The following is a 14824-nucleotide window of genomic DNA, read 5'->3' as shown; positions in this document are numbered from 1 at the left end:
GCAATGATGGGAGTGGAGAGTCTGTTAGAAGATATCCTGGTGGAAAGACCTCCCGGGAAAAAGGAAGTAGCACTCTTTTACTGGCACATCATAGAGGAGGGAGAGAGGGATCTCAACCTCCCGGAAAAACTCTGGGGGCCGGAGGGAGAACCACACATGGAGGCCTTATGGGAGGAATCTTTCACCCTGCTTTATAGAATCATTAAGCCAGCATGGTTGAGGCACAACCACTTTTTTACACTTCACAGAGCATATTATTCCCCTAAACGCCTGTCGAAATTTCAACCAGGGAAGTGCTGTTGCAAATGTTCTTTGCTAGCCGCCTCAGATCTTCACATGTTTTGGGAGTGCCCGAGCATTGCTACCTTCTGGAACGAAGTTAGAACAACACTTGAATCTATTCTTGGCTCATCTATCCCGTGCTCATGGCTTTTAATTATTTTTGGAATAAACGACAATATCAAGGGACTAGAGAGAGAATTTCTGTTTTACGCCATATTACTGGCAAGAAGAGAAATTTGCAAAAACTGGGTCAACACAAACTCCCCAACACATGCAGAGTGGCTGTCTTCATTATATGCAACATCAAAGCAGGATCTATCCAGATCATGTAGTCCTCGATCTTTGAGATTTTGGGACCTCCTGATTAACTGGAGAAGGGACAGTTAGTTTACCCGGGTTTTTTTTTTTTTCCCGGGTCCGATGATTAGGCCTAAAATCTCTCTGTCCAAAGGGAGGCACCGTACAGCTATTGGACAACTGGCGAACTGGTCTGAAGGGAGAATGTTCGTCCAAGCTCTGCTGGGGACGGGGGGCGGACTCTCTGAGTACTTGGAGCTTACTATTGGGCTTCTTGGTGCTATAGGGGGGTCTGGCCTCTTGTCTGTGCGGTTAGGAGCACAGTTGGATCGACTCAATGGCTAATGAGGACAAAACAAAACAAAACAAACAAAAAAAAAGAAAATGAGGAAATGGCCCCAGAGCCGTCAACCCAAGAGAAAACGAGTAGAAGACCCCCAAACAGCCAAAGAGCAAAAGTACAAAAATGGGGACTTAGTCATTTTTTCCCAAATTTCCCAAATCACTCCGCGCGCGCTTTGCAGCTAGGCCCTAACTCCCCTCTGCCACCATGGATTTGCTTCAAACCTCTTGCAAAGTAAAGTATCCATAGCCAGCAGTGCTCCCAGACCCCGAAACCCACCCACAAACACCAGGAAGCTCCCCAAACCGGCCCCCGAAAACGCTACATTGAGCAAAATGTCAGAAATAGCAACAAAAAAAATCGGCCTGGATTTTGTCCCAACCACTTCTACCCGGTATTAGACCTTCCCAGGAATGGCCCAAGACCCGCCAACCCACCCACCAAAAAGCATAACACCCCCAAACAGGCCAAAAGCAACATCTCCTACTTACAATATTTCTCGGCCTTCAGTCCAAACGCGCTGCGTAGCTAGGCCATAAGTCGGGTTTGCCACCACGGATTTCCTGAAAAGCAAATGCAATCAAGATTAGAGTGTCCCAGCAGGGCTGACAGACCCCGAAACTCACCCACAAACAGACGGAACTCCCCCTAAGAGCACCTCAAAGGCAAGCAAGTCAGCAAGAACACTAAAAAATGTGCGCCTCGGATTTGGTCCAAACCACTTTTATCCGGTATTAGAGCTTCCCAACAATGGCCCCAGAGCGGTCAACCCAAGAGAAAACGAGTAGAAGACCCCCAAACAGTCAAAGAGCAAAAGTACAAAAATGGGGACTTAGTCATTTTTTCCCAAATTTCCCAAATCACTCCGCGCGCGCTCTGCAGCTAGGCCCTAACTCCCCTCTGCCACCATGGATTTGCTTCAAACCTCTTGCAAAGTAAAGTATCCATAGCCAGCAGTGCTCCCAGACCCCGAAACCCACCCGCAAACACCAGGAAGCCCCCCAAACCGGCCCCCGAAAACGCTACATTAAGCAAAATGTCAGAAATAGCACAAAAAAAAATCGGCCTAGATTTTGTCCCAACCACTTCTACCCGGTATTAGACCTTCCCAGGAATGGCCCAAAACCCGCCAACCCACCCGCCAAAAAGCATAACACCGCCAAACAGGCCAAAAGCAACATCTCCTACTTACAATATTTCTCGGCCTTCGGTCCAAACGCGCTGCGTAGCTAGGCCATAAGTCGGGTTTGCCACCAAGGATTTCCTAAAAAGCAAATGCAATCAATATTAGAGTTTCCCAGCAGTGCTGACAGACCCCGAAACTCACCCACAAACAGACGTAACCCCCCCTAAGAGCACCTCAAAGGCAAGCAAGTCAGCAAAAACACTAAAAAATTTGCGCCTCGGATTTGGTCCAAACCACTTTTATCCGGTATTAGAGCTTCCCAACAATGGCCCCAGAGCCGTCGAGCTGGCCTGGAAAATAAAAGCTGATCAGTCCAGAAACTTCATTAAGGAAGTGAGGGTCTCTGGGGAAGCCAACAGTAGGTCAACAGACACAGCCATTGGGGAAGCCTTTAATGAGTTCTTCCAGAATATCTACACAGAGGAACTTAATGTTAATTCAAATTAAAGGAATGAATGGTTGAATAAAATAACTGTCCCAAAATTGGAAAGCCATCAAACTGAAAATATAGATAAAGATATAACAGAGCTGGAAGTTTCCAACACTATTCAACAACTAGCACAGGGTAAAGCTGCGGGACCAGACGGTCTCCCAGGAGAATTATACTGGGTACTTAATTCTATTCTTACCCCAATTCTTACGAACCTTTTTAATAACATAATGATTAGAGGGGAGACACCACCAAGCTCTTGGGGAGAAGCCAATATAGCTTTAATATTAAAAACAGGTAAGAACCCAGCCGAGTGCGGATCATATCGCCCAATCTCGCTTCTCAACAATGATTATAACATTTTTACCTCCATTTTGGCTGCGAGATTGAGAAGCGAGATTGGGTCAATTATCCACCCAGATCAAAAGGGGTTTATTAAGGGCCGGCAATTGGCAGACTTAACCTACGACTTGGTGGGAGCCGCGGATATTGCTTCAACTTTTGGCTTACCCCTGGCCATCATGACCCTTGACGCTACAAAAGCGTTCGATAGGGTTAACTGGGTATATTTAAATTCAATCATGGAAAAATACCATCTGGGTCCTAATTTTTGCAGGGCCATAGGCTTATTGTATAATAATCCTAGAGCATCCCTATTAATAAATGGTACGCGAACTACTCCTTTTAAAATTAGTCGAGGATCAAGGCAGGGCTGTCCCTTGTCCCCCCTTCGTTTTAATTTATATGTTGAACCGTTTGCACAGTCTATTAGGGAGGATACTGATATTCCACACTTTATTTTTTCGGGCTGGGAAAAGAAGATCGGTCTCTATGCCGATGATATAATTATTTACACAACGGATCCCACGTTGGCGTCCCAATTATCATAAAGAAAGCGGAGAATTTCGGAAAATTTTCGGGATATGAAATAAACGCAGGGAAAACCGAAATTATGGTTTGGAACATTCATAATCTTCAGCTCCCGGTAAAATCTTCACTGAGGTACCTGGGAATCACAATTACTAAAGATCTAGAACACCTGGCCCAAAACAATTTAGCCCGTATCTCCCGAGAATCTCAAACCTTGATGAAAGCTTGGTCCTTTCTCCCGCTCACCATCTATGGGAGAACCAGCTTGATAAAAATGAGTATCCTCCCGAAATTTACTTTTATTTTTAATTCCATCCCGTTAGCCTTCGATACTAAACAGCTAGCAAAATGTCAGCAAAATATAAATTCATTTGTCTGGGGTTATAAATCCAGCAGATTAGCCTGGAAAAAATTGAAAAGAAGAAGAGAAAAAGGGGGGCTCGCATTGCCAGATTTGGAATACTATGCTTGGGCATTCCACCTGACCCATGCTAGGATGTTACTTAAGATCCCTTGGGAAAATGCAAATGGGCTAATGTATAAGGCAATGCTAATGGGTTCGGATCTCCCAGTGAATGGATTTCTCTTTAAGTTCGGCCACCAGAAGTTCTTTAAAAAGATTAGATTAAAGTCACTATTGGGTATTTTAAAAGAATGGTCTCAAATAAAGTCAAAGATCGGGACAGGATACCTATCTAAATATGCCCCAATTTGGGATTTACCGGGACTAGCATCACAAGAAGCCAACACAGTAAAAAGAATCTTGCTAGATACAGGTATCACACAGTGGGGCGATCTCCTGGTGGAAGGATCAATTATAAATTGGGAGATTTTCAACTTCAAGATAACATCATCAAGCTCTTGGTTAGTGTACTTGCAATTAAGTAGCTGGCTTCGGACTCAAACTAAGAAGAACGCAATGATGGGAGTGGAGAGTCTGTTAGAAGATACCCTGGTGGAAAGACCTCCCGGGAAAAAGGAAGTAGCGCTCTTTTACTGGCACATCATAGAGGAGGGAGAGAGGGATCTCAACCTCCCGGAAAAACTCTGGGGGCCGGAGGGAGAACCACACATGGAGGCCTTATTTGAGGAATCTTTCACCCTGCTTTATAGAATTATTAAGCCAGCATGGTTGAGGCGCAACCACTTTTTTACACTTCACAGAGCGTATTATTCCCCTAAACGCCTGTCGAAATTTCAACCAGGGAAGTGCTGTTGCAAATGTTCTTTGCTAGCCGCCTCAGATCTTCACATGTTTTGGGAGTGCCCGAGCATTGCTACCTTCTGGAACGAAGTTAGAACAACACTTGAATCTATTCTTGGCTCATCTATCCCGTGCTCATGGCTTTTAATTATTTTTGGAATAAACGACAATATCAAGGGACTAGAGAGAGAATTTCTATTTTACGCCATATTACTGGCAAGAAGAGAAATTTGCAAAAACTGGGTCAACACAAACTCCCCAACACATGCAGAGTGGCTGTCTTCATTATATGCAACATCAAAGCAGGATCTATCCAGATCATGTAGTCCTCGATCTTTGAGATTTTGGGACCTCCTGATTAACTGGAGAAGGGACAGTTAGTTTACCCGGGTTTTTTTTTTTTTTTTTCCCGGGTCCGATGATTAGGCCTAAAATCTCTCTGTCCAAAGGGAGGCACCGTACAGCTATTGGACAACTGGCCGAACTGGTCTGAAGGGAGAATGTTCGTCCAAGCTCTGCTGGGGACGGGGGGCGGACTCTCTGAGTACTTGGAGCTTACTATTGGGCTTCTTGGTGCTATAGGGGGGTCTGGCCTCTTGTCTGTGTGGTTAGGAACACAGTTGGATCGACTCAAAGGCTAATGAGGACAAAACAAAACAAAAAAAAGAAAATGAGGAAATGGCCCCAGAGCCGTCAACCCAAGAGAAAACGAGTAGAAGACCCCCAAACAGCCAAAGAGCAAAAGTACAAAAATGGGGACTTAGTCATTTTTTCCCAAATTTCCCAAATCACTCCGCGCGCGCTTTGCAGCTAGGCCCTAACTCCCCTCTGCCACCATGGATTTGCTTCAAACCTCTTGCAAAGTAAAGTATCCATAGCCAGCAGTGCTCCCAGACCCCGAAACCCACCCACAAACACCAGGAAGCCCCCCAGACCGGCCCCCGAAAACGCTACATTGAGCAAAATGTCAGAAATAGCAACAAAAAAAATCGGCCTGGATTTTGTCCCAACCACTTCTACCCGGTATTAGACCTTCCCAGGAATGGCCCAAGACCCGCCAACCCACCCACCAAAAAGCATAACACCCCCAAACAGGCCAAAATCAACATCTCCTACTTACAATATTTCTCGGCCTTCGGTCCAAACGCGCTGCGTAGCTAGGCCATAAGTCGGGTTTGCCACCACGGATTTCCTGAAAAGCAAATGCAATCAAGATTAGAGTGTCCCAGCAGGGCTGACAGACCCCGAAACTCACCCACAAACAGACGGAACTCCCCCTAAGAGCACCTCAAAGGCAAGCAAGTCAGCAAGAACACTAAAAAATGTGCGCCTCGGATTTGGTCCAAACCACTTTTATCCGGTATTAGAGCTTCCCAACAATGGCCCCAGAGCGGTCAACCCAAGAGAAAACGAGTAGAAGACCCCCAAACAGTCAAAGAGCAAAAGAACAAAAAATGGGGACTTAGTGATTTTTTCCCAAATTTCCCAAATCACTCCGCGCGCGCTCTGCAGCTAGGCCCTAACTCCCCTCTGCCACCATGGATTTGCTTCAAACCTCTTGCAAAGTAAAGTATCCATAGCCAGCAGTGCTCCCAGACCCCGAAACCCACCCGCAAACACCAGGAAGCCCCCCAAACCGGCCCCCGAAAACGCTACATTGAGCAAAATGTCAGAAATAGCACAAAAAAAAATCGGCCTAGATTTTGTCCCAACCACTTCTACCCGGTATTAGACCTTCCCAGGAATGGCCCAAAACCCGCCAACCCACCCGCCAAAAAGCATAACACCGCCAAACAGGCCAAAAGCAACATCTCCTACTTACAATATTTCTCGGCCTTCGGTCCAAACGCGCTGCGTAGCTAGGCCATAAGTCGGGTTTGCCACCACGGATTTCCTGAAAAGCAAATGCAATCAATATTAGAGTTTCCCAGCAGTGCTGACAGACCCCGAAACTCACCCACAAACAGACGTAACCCCCCCTAAGAGCACCTCAAAGGCAAGCAAGTCAGCAAAAACACTAAAAAATTTGCGCCTCGGATTTGGTCCAAACCACTTTTATCCGGTATTAGAGCTTCCCAACAATGGCCCCAGAGCCGTAGAGCTGGCCTGGAAAATAAAAGCTGATCAGTCCAGAAACTTCATTAAGGAAGTGAGGGTCGCTGGGGAAGCCAACAGTAGGTCAACAGATACAGCCATTGGGGAAGCCTTTAATGAGTTCTTCCAGAATATCTACACAGAGGAACTTAATGTTAATTCAAATTAAAGGAATGAATGGTTGAATAAAATAACTGTCCCAAAATTGGAAAGCCATCAAACTGAAAATATAGATAAAGATATAACAGAGCTGGAAGTTTCCAACACTATTCTACAACTAGCACAGGGTAAAGCTGCGGGACCAGACGGTCTCCCAGGAGAATTATACAGGGTACTTAATTCTATTCTTACCCCAATTCTTACGAACCTTTTTAATAACATAATAATTAGAGGGGAGACACCACCAAGCTCTTGGGGAGAAGCCAATATAGCTTTAATATTAAAAACAGGTAAGAACCCAGCCGAGTGCGGATCATATCGCCCAATCTCGCTTCTCAACAATGATTATAAAATTTTTACCTCCATTTTGGCTGCGAGATTGAGAAGCGAGATTGGGTCAATTATCCACCCAGATCAAAAGGGGTTTATTAAGGGCCGGCAATTGGCAGACTTAACCTACGACTTGGTGGGAGCCGCGGATATTGCTTCAACTTTTGGCTTACCCCTGGCCATCATGACCCTTGACGCTACAAAAGCGTTCGATAGGGTTAACTGGGTATATTTAAATTCAATCATGGAAAAATACCATCTGGGTCCTAATTTTTGCAGGGCCATAGGCTTATTGTATAATAATCCTAGAGCATCCCTATTAATAAATGGTACGCGAACTACTCCTTTTAAAATTAGTCGAGGAACAAGGCAGGGCTGTCCCTTGTCCCCCCTTTGTTTTAATTTATATGTTGAACCGTTTGCACAGTCTATTAGGGAGGATACTGATATTCCACACTTTATTTTTTCGGGCTGGGAAAAGAAGATCGGTCTCTATGCCGATGATATAATTATTTACACAACGGATCCCACGTTGGCATTCCCAATTATCATAAAGAAAGCGGAGAATTTTGGAAAATTTTCGGGATGTGAAATAAACGCAGGGAAAACCGAAATTATGGTTTGGAACATTCATAATCTTCAGCTCCCGGTAAAATCTTCACTGAGGTACCTGGGAATCACAATTACTAAAGATCTAGAACACCTGGCCCAAAACAATTTAGCCCGTATCTCCCGAGAATCTCAAACCTTGATGAAAGCTTGGTCCTTTCTCCCGCTCACCATCTATGGGAGAACCAGCTTGATAAAAATGAGTATCCTCCCGAAATTTACTTTTATTTTTAATTCCATCCCGTTAGCCTTCGATACTAAACAGCTAGCAAAATGTCAGCAAAATATAAATTCATTTGTCTGGGGTTATAAATCCAGCAGATTAGCCTGGAAAAAATTGAAAAGAAGAAGAGAAAAAGGGGGGCTCGCATTGCCAGATTTGGAATACTATGCTTGGGCATTCCACCTGACCCATGCTAGGATGTTACTTAAGATCCCTTGGGAAAATGCAAATGGGCTAATGTATAAGGCAATGCTAATGGGTTCGGATCTCCCAGTGAATGGATTTCTCTTTAAGTTCGGCCACCAGAAGTTCTTTAAAAAGATTAGATTAAAGTCACTATTGGGTATTTTAAAAGAATGGTCTCAAATAAAGTCAAAGATCGGGACAGGATACCTATCTAAATATGCCCCAATTTGGGATTTACCGGGACTAGCATCACAAGAAGCCAACACAGTAAAAAGAATCTTGCTAGATACAGGTATCACACAGTGGGGCGATCTCCTGGTGGAAGGATCAATTATAAATTGGGAGATTTTCAACTTCAAGATAACATCATCAAGCTCTTGGTTAGTGTACTTGCAATTAAGTAGCTGGCTTCGGACTTAAACTAAGAAGAACGCAATGATGGGAGTGGAGAGTCTGTTAGAAGATACCCTGGTGGAAAGACCTCCCGGGAAAAAGGAAGTAGCGCTCTTTTACTGGCACATCATAGAGGAGGGAGAGAGGGATCTCAACCTCCCGGAAAAACTCTGGGGGCCGGAGGGAGAACCACACATGGAGGCCTTATGGGAGGAATATTTCACCCTGCTTTATAGAATCATTAAGCCAGCATGGTTGAGGCGCAACCACTTTTTTACACTTCACAGAGCGTATTATTCCCCTAAACGCCTGTCGAAATTTCAACCAGGGAAGTGCTGTTGCAAATGTTCTTTGCTAGCCGCCTCAGATCTTCACATGTTTTGGGAGTGCCCGAGCATTGCTACCTTCTGGAACGAAGTTAGAACAACACTTGAATCTATTCTTGGCTCATCTATCCCGTGCTCATGGCTTTTAATTATTTTTGGAATAAACAACAATATCAAGGGACTAGAGAGAGAATTTCTATTTAACGCCATATTACTGGCAAGAAGAGAAATTTGCAAAAACTGGGTCAACACAAACTCCCCAACACATGCAGAGTGGCTGTCTTCATTATATGCAACATCAAAGCAGGATCTATCCAGATCATGTAGTCCTCGATCTTTGAGATTTTGGGACCTCCTGATTAACTGGAGAAGGGACAGTTAGTTTACCCGGGTTTTTTTTTTTTTTTTCCCGGGTCCGATGATTAGGCCTAAAATCTCTCTGTCCAAAGGGAGGCACCGTACAGCTATTGGACAACTGGCCGAACTGGTCTGAAGGGAGAATGTTCGTCCAAGCTCTGCTGGGGACGGGGGGGCGGACTCTCTGAGTACTTGGAGCTTACTATTGGGCTTCTTGGTGCTATAGGGGGGTCTGGCCTCTTGTCTGTGTGGTTAGGAACACAGTTGGATCGACTCAAAGGCTAATGAGGACAAAACAAAACAAAAAAAAACAAAAATGAGGAAATGGCCCCAGAGCCGTCAACCCAAGAGAAAACGAGTAGAAGACCCCCAAACAGCCAAAGAGCAAAAGTACAAAAATGGGGACTTACTCATTTTTTCCCAAATTTCCCAAATCAATCCGCGCGCGCTTTGCAGCTAGGCCCTAACTCCCCTCTGCCACCATGGATTTGCTTCAAACCTCTTGCAAAGTAAAGTATCCATAGCCAGCAGTGCTCCCAGACCCCGAAACCCACCCACAAACACCAGGAAGCCCCCCAGACCGGCCCCCGAAAACGCTACATTGAGCAAAATGTCAGAAATAGCAACAAAAAAAATCGGCCTGGATTTTGTCCCAACCACTTCTACCCGGTATTAGACCTTCCCAGGAATGGCCCAAGACCCGCCAACCCACCCGCCAAAAAGCATAACACCCCCAAACAGGCCAAAAGCAACATCTCCTACTTACAATATTTCTCGGCCTTCGGTCCAAACGCGCTGCGTAGCTAGGCCATAAGTCGGGTTTGCCACCACGGATTTCCTGAAAAGCAAATGCAATCAAGATTAGAGTGTCCCAGCAGTGCTGACAGACCCCGAAACTCACCCACAAACAGACGGAACCCCCCCTAAGAGCACCTCAAAGGCAAGCAAGTCAGCAAAAACACTAAAAAATTTGCACCTCGGATTTGGTCCAAACCGCTTTTATCCGGTATTTTAGCTTCCCAACAATGGCCCCAGAGCCGTCAACCCAAGAGAAATCGAGTAGAAGACCCCCAAACAGCCAAAGAGCAAAAGTACAAAAATGGGGACTTAGTCATTTTTTCCCAAATTTCCCAAATCACTCCGCGCGCGCTCTGCAGCTAGGCCCTAACTCCCCTCTGCCACTATGGATTTGCTTCAAACCTCTTGCAAAGTAAAGTATCCATAGCCAGCAGTGCTCCCAGACCCCGAAACCCACCCGCAAACACCAGGAAGCCCCCCAAATCGGCCCCCGAAAACGCTACATTGAGCAAAATGTCAGAAATAGCAACAAAAAAAAATCGGCCTGGATTTTGTCCCAACCACTTCTACCCGGTATTAGACCTTCCCAGGAATAACCCAAGACCCGCCAACCCACCCGCCAAAAAGCATAACACCCCCAAACAGGCCAAAACCAACATCTCCTACTTACAATATTTCTCGGCCTTTGGTCCAAACGCGCTGCGTAGCTAGGCCATAAGTCGGGTTTGCCACCACGGATTTCCTGAAAAGCAAATGCAATCAAGATTAGAGTGTCCTAGCAGTGCTGACAGACCCCACAAACAGACGAAACCCCCCCTAAGAGCACCTCAAAGGCAAGCAAGTCAGCAAAAACACTAAAAAATTTGTGCCTCGGATTTGGTCCAAACCACTTTTAGAGCTTCCCAGCAATGGCCCCAGAGCCGTCAACTCACCTGCAACGAGGTAGAACAACACCCCCACAAGTGCTGAGTCTTTCTTCATTGGGCGTAAACCAGCCCCCTGCTTTGATGGAAATAGGAGTCTGGAGGAAGAGGATAGAGGAGCATGTTCTTCTGAACTTGTGAACCTGAGGAATGCAGACTGCGGCACCTTCAAATCAATTAGCAAACAAGTGAAGACAGTTCTGCTGATGGGCTTGTTTTTGTGATTATCTGATTAAAGTTTGAATTATATTAACTGTGCACAACAAAGAAAGACAGACACACAGGAATAAAAGTGAATAAGGACGAAAAAGAAAGTTATTGATTCGTTGTCTCATTTTCAGGGCTCGGTATCACGGTCCAAGAATGAGGATAAGGCTTTGTCATCATACTCTGCGAATTCAGGCAGGGTGAGCTCAGTGTCACCTGACAGAGTAGAAATTCCCTCATCTATGTTGCTGGCCACCTCGTCTTTATCCGGCGTGCTTTCTCGTACTCTGAAATCTGGTGGTATGAGGTGCTGATTCATCTTGATCATTGTTAACCTCTCCACATTTTTGGGCGAGAGGCGGCTCCGTTTGGAAGTTACAATGCCACCAGCAGCACTGAAAACACGTTCAGAAGACACGCTTGCGAGTGGGTAAGACAAGTAGTTTAAAGCCAGGTTGGTGAGCAGTGGCCACAATTCTTTTTTCCCAGGCCAATACGCCAATGGGTCAGCATTAACATAGACCTCTGTTGAGTCATTCAGATAGTCCTTGACCATCGAATCAAGGTTCTCCTCCTCTTTGCTTAGCTGTTGCTGTGACCTTTTGAGAACCAAACCCAAGCCGAGCTAGCCAATCCTCTTCAGCCTCCAATGTTACTGTTGCGTCTGGTGAAGCAGATGATCCGGTTGCCGGTCTCTTTAACGGCTGAGAGGTCACTTGCGCCGCAGCCACAGGTGCAGAAGAGGATTGTTGTGACTGGGGATGGCCTGCTGATGTACTGCCTTCTCCTTCAATTTTCAAACCTCTTGGCTGAGGAGGCTATCCACCGTTTGTAACTTGTAACATCTTCATCAGCAAAAGGAAAGAATGCTTTGCCTGCCAGCGCCTTTTTGTAGCGTGGATCCAGAATAGTAGCACAGATGTAATGCTGGTCTGAGTGGATCATTTTAAGACGTTCATCACCTTGTAGGTGCTCTAATAATTTCTCAGCCAGAACAAAAGAGTCTTGGTTTTTTTCATCTTTTTCAAACACAGAACACACCTCCTTCAGTTGGTGCTCCAGCATGTACAACAATGGGATAGCTTTTCCCAAATTACAGTCCTCCTTGCTGACTACACGCGTGAAGAACTCAAAAGGACGAAGCATGCGTGTCAGGCTTTTAACTATGTTCCATTGCGCCGCACCCATCCTCAGGTCCTCCTTCTGAGCTGTACCATGTGTTAAGAAATAGTGATCGAGTACCGTATACTGCTCATACAGACGCTCAAGCATGTAGAAGGTTGAGTTCCAACGTGTTACCACCTCCTGGATGAGTGCTTTCACTGGCATTTGACGTTGATATAGCAGGCTCCTCAGCTGCTTCCGGGCCTTAAAAGAATGGCTGAAATGGTTGCACATTTTTCGGCAGGTGTCCAATACTCTGTACGCTGCACTGTCTTTATTACCCAAGAATTTTTGGACAACCAGGTTTATACAGTGCGCCAAACACGGCACTCTGAAATAGTCACCCAGCTTCATGGCCTTAACTATATTGGCGCCATTGTCCGTGGAAACATAACCAACCTGGCGTTTTTTTGGGGAACAGCCAGTTAAGGACCTTTGTGTTAAAGACATCCAAAATGTTTTCTGCTGTGTGACGTTTCTCCAAACCAAACATGGCTAGTGTTGCATGTTTCCGAGCAGCTTTAAAAACAATGTCCGGGTCAACACCTGCTTTTAGCTTTGCTTTAGCCCCTGAAAAAGAGACCCAGTGTGCAGTGATGCACATGTAATCAGCGCCTGCGCCACTGGTCCACATGTCTGTTGTCAGATGTATAGTGTGAACAGCACTCTTCTGCAAAGCTGCCCCAATCACCTTCAGAACATCTTCATGTAGTGCTGGAACCGCAACTCGGGCAAAATAGAACCGGCTAGGAACCTTCCATTTAGGGCAGAGCAGTGCCACAAATTCTAGAAAACCAACCCCTTCTACAAAAGAAAAAGGGAGAAGGTCCAGAGCTAGCATTTTAGCCAGGTTAGTGTTATACAGACGCGTCAGTGGGTGGTTGCGTTCATATTGCGCTTCTGTAAACAACATCTTTTTAATGTTGCCCTGGACCAAGGATTTACGGGATGATGATGATATCTTCGACCCAGTTACGCTCGCTGATGAACTTTTTCGCATTGATGTCTCACTCTCTCCCACACTCTTAGTGTGGCTCACATGGGGTGTGCTGCTGACAGGGGTACTGGGTGTAAGTGAAGTGTTTGAATCGTCTTCTTCCTCCTCGTCATCATCAGATGAAAAATCAACGTTTTCATTATGTGCAATTCGGGCTTCCTTGACCGCATCTAGGTGCGCAAGCCATTGGACAGCGTGCGTTCTCTTAAGATGACCTCTCTGGCCTCCGGTACCATAGTTGGTACCAAACTTACCACGACTAACTCGAAGCTTACAAATGCTACAAATGGCTACGTTTTCCTTTTTTGGGCAAACACTAAAGAAGTCCCAAACTGGAGACTCGAAATGTCTTTGGGGGCCGGAGGAGGCGGCGATACTGGTGGTGGTGGTCCTGCTGCTAATGCCAGATGAAGTGGAGGATGTGGATTGCCGAACTTAAGTACGTTTTGCACTTTCACCACCACTAATTGAGGTCGAGGTGGATGGAGGTCCCTTCTTGCGAGGAAGAAATATGGAAGCGGTAGGTGTTGGTGTACTAGTTAACTCCAAATCCAATGATTGTTGTGTTTCCATTGACTCCTCGTCGACATCATCATCACGCTCAGCAGCTTCTCGGGATAGGGTCAAAATGTCTCTTTGCTGCATGCCCGCTGGGGCTGCAGTGACCATTATGATGACTGGCTCGTCGTCGTGAGGGGCTTCATCAGCAGCAGTATGCGTCACTTCTTGTTGAGCCTCATCATACTCCATAGCTATGAGTTTTTCGACTACCTTCCTTTTACGCTTAGGTATCTTTGTCAGATCATGGTGTGCCTCACTCTCAGACAGCCGTGGTGGCCGTGGTTCCCAATCTTCATCCAGATCATCAGAAGGAGGTGGGCTTGAAGAAGATGTAGACACCCCCCTTGATCTTTTCCTTGCTAGGGATGCGGAAGACAATGAATGATCATCAGGAGGAGTGGCTTCCTCAAATGATACCTCGGTCTGATTGTCAATCTCCTGATGTGCCCCTACTTCGGGAGGAACAACTATTGTGGGCACTTGTGACCCTCCATGCACCTCTGCTTGCGCATCTCCTTGCGCTGCCTCTCCTTCCACATGTACTTGGGCTTGTACTTGCACATGTTGTTGTTGTTGCGGCTGTGGTTGTTCAACACTTGCCAGATGAGTTACAACAACCTTTGTTGATTCAGGGACATTGCTGCTACTTTCTTGCGATGAGCCAACATCACTGGTCGATGGTGATTAAAGAAGTACACTGACTGCCTCTGAAGCACTCAAGGGCTTTGACTTAAGTTGGCGTGGTGGTGGAGGCACTGAGCCCAATGGAGCGGGGGTGCTGCTCCCAGCTTGGTCCCCAGCAGATCCCGCTGCTGCAGGCGTACTTTTTTTTTGCTCCCAAAAAACGTGGCGGTTGGCACACCAGCCTCCTTGGTAACTTGCTTC

This window comes from Lissotriton vulgaris, chromosome 3_1 (assembly GCF_964263255.1).
Source record: "Lissotriton vulgaris chromosome 3_1, aLisVul1.2, whole genome shotgun sequence".
Classification (NCBI taxonomy): domain Eukaryota; kingdom Metazoa; phylum Chordata; class Amphibia; order Caudata; family Salamandridae; genus Lissotriton; species Lissotriton vulgaris.
The sequence above is the reverse complement of the archived record's forward strand: the minus strand, read 5'-3'. Positions refer to the sequence as shown.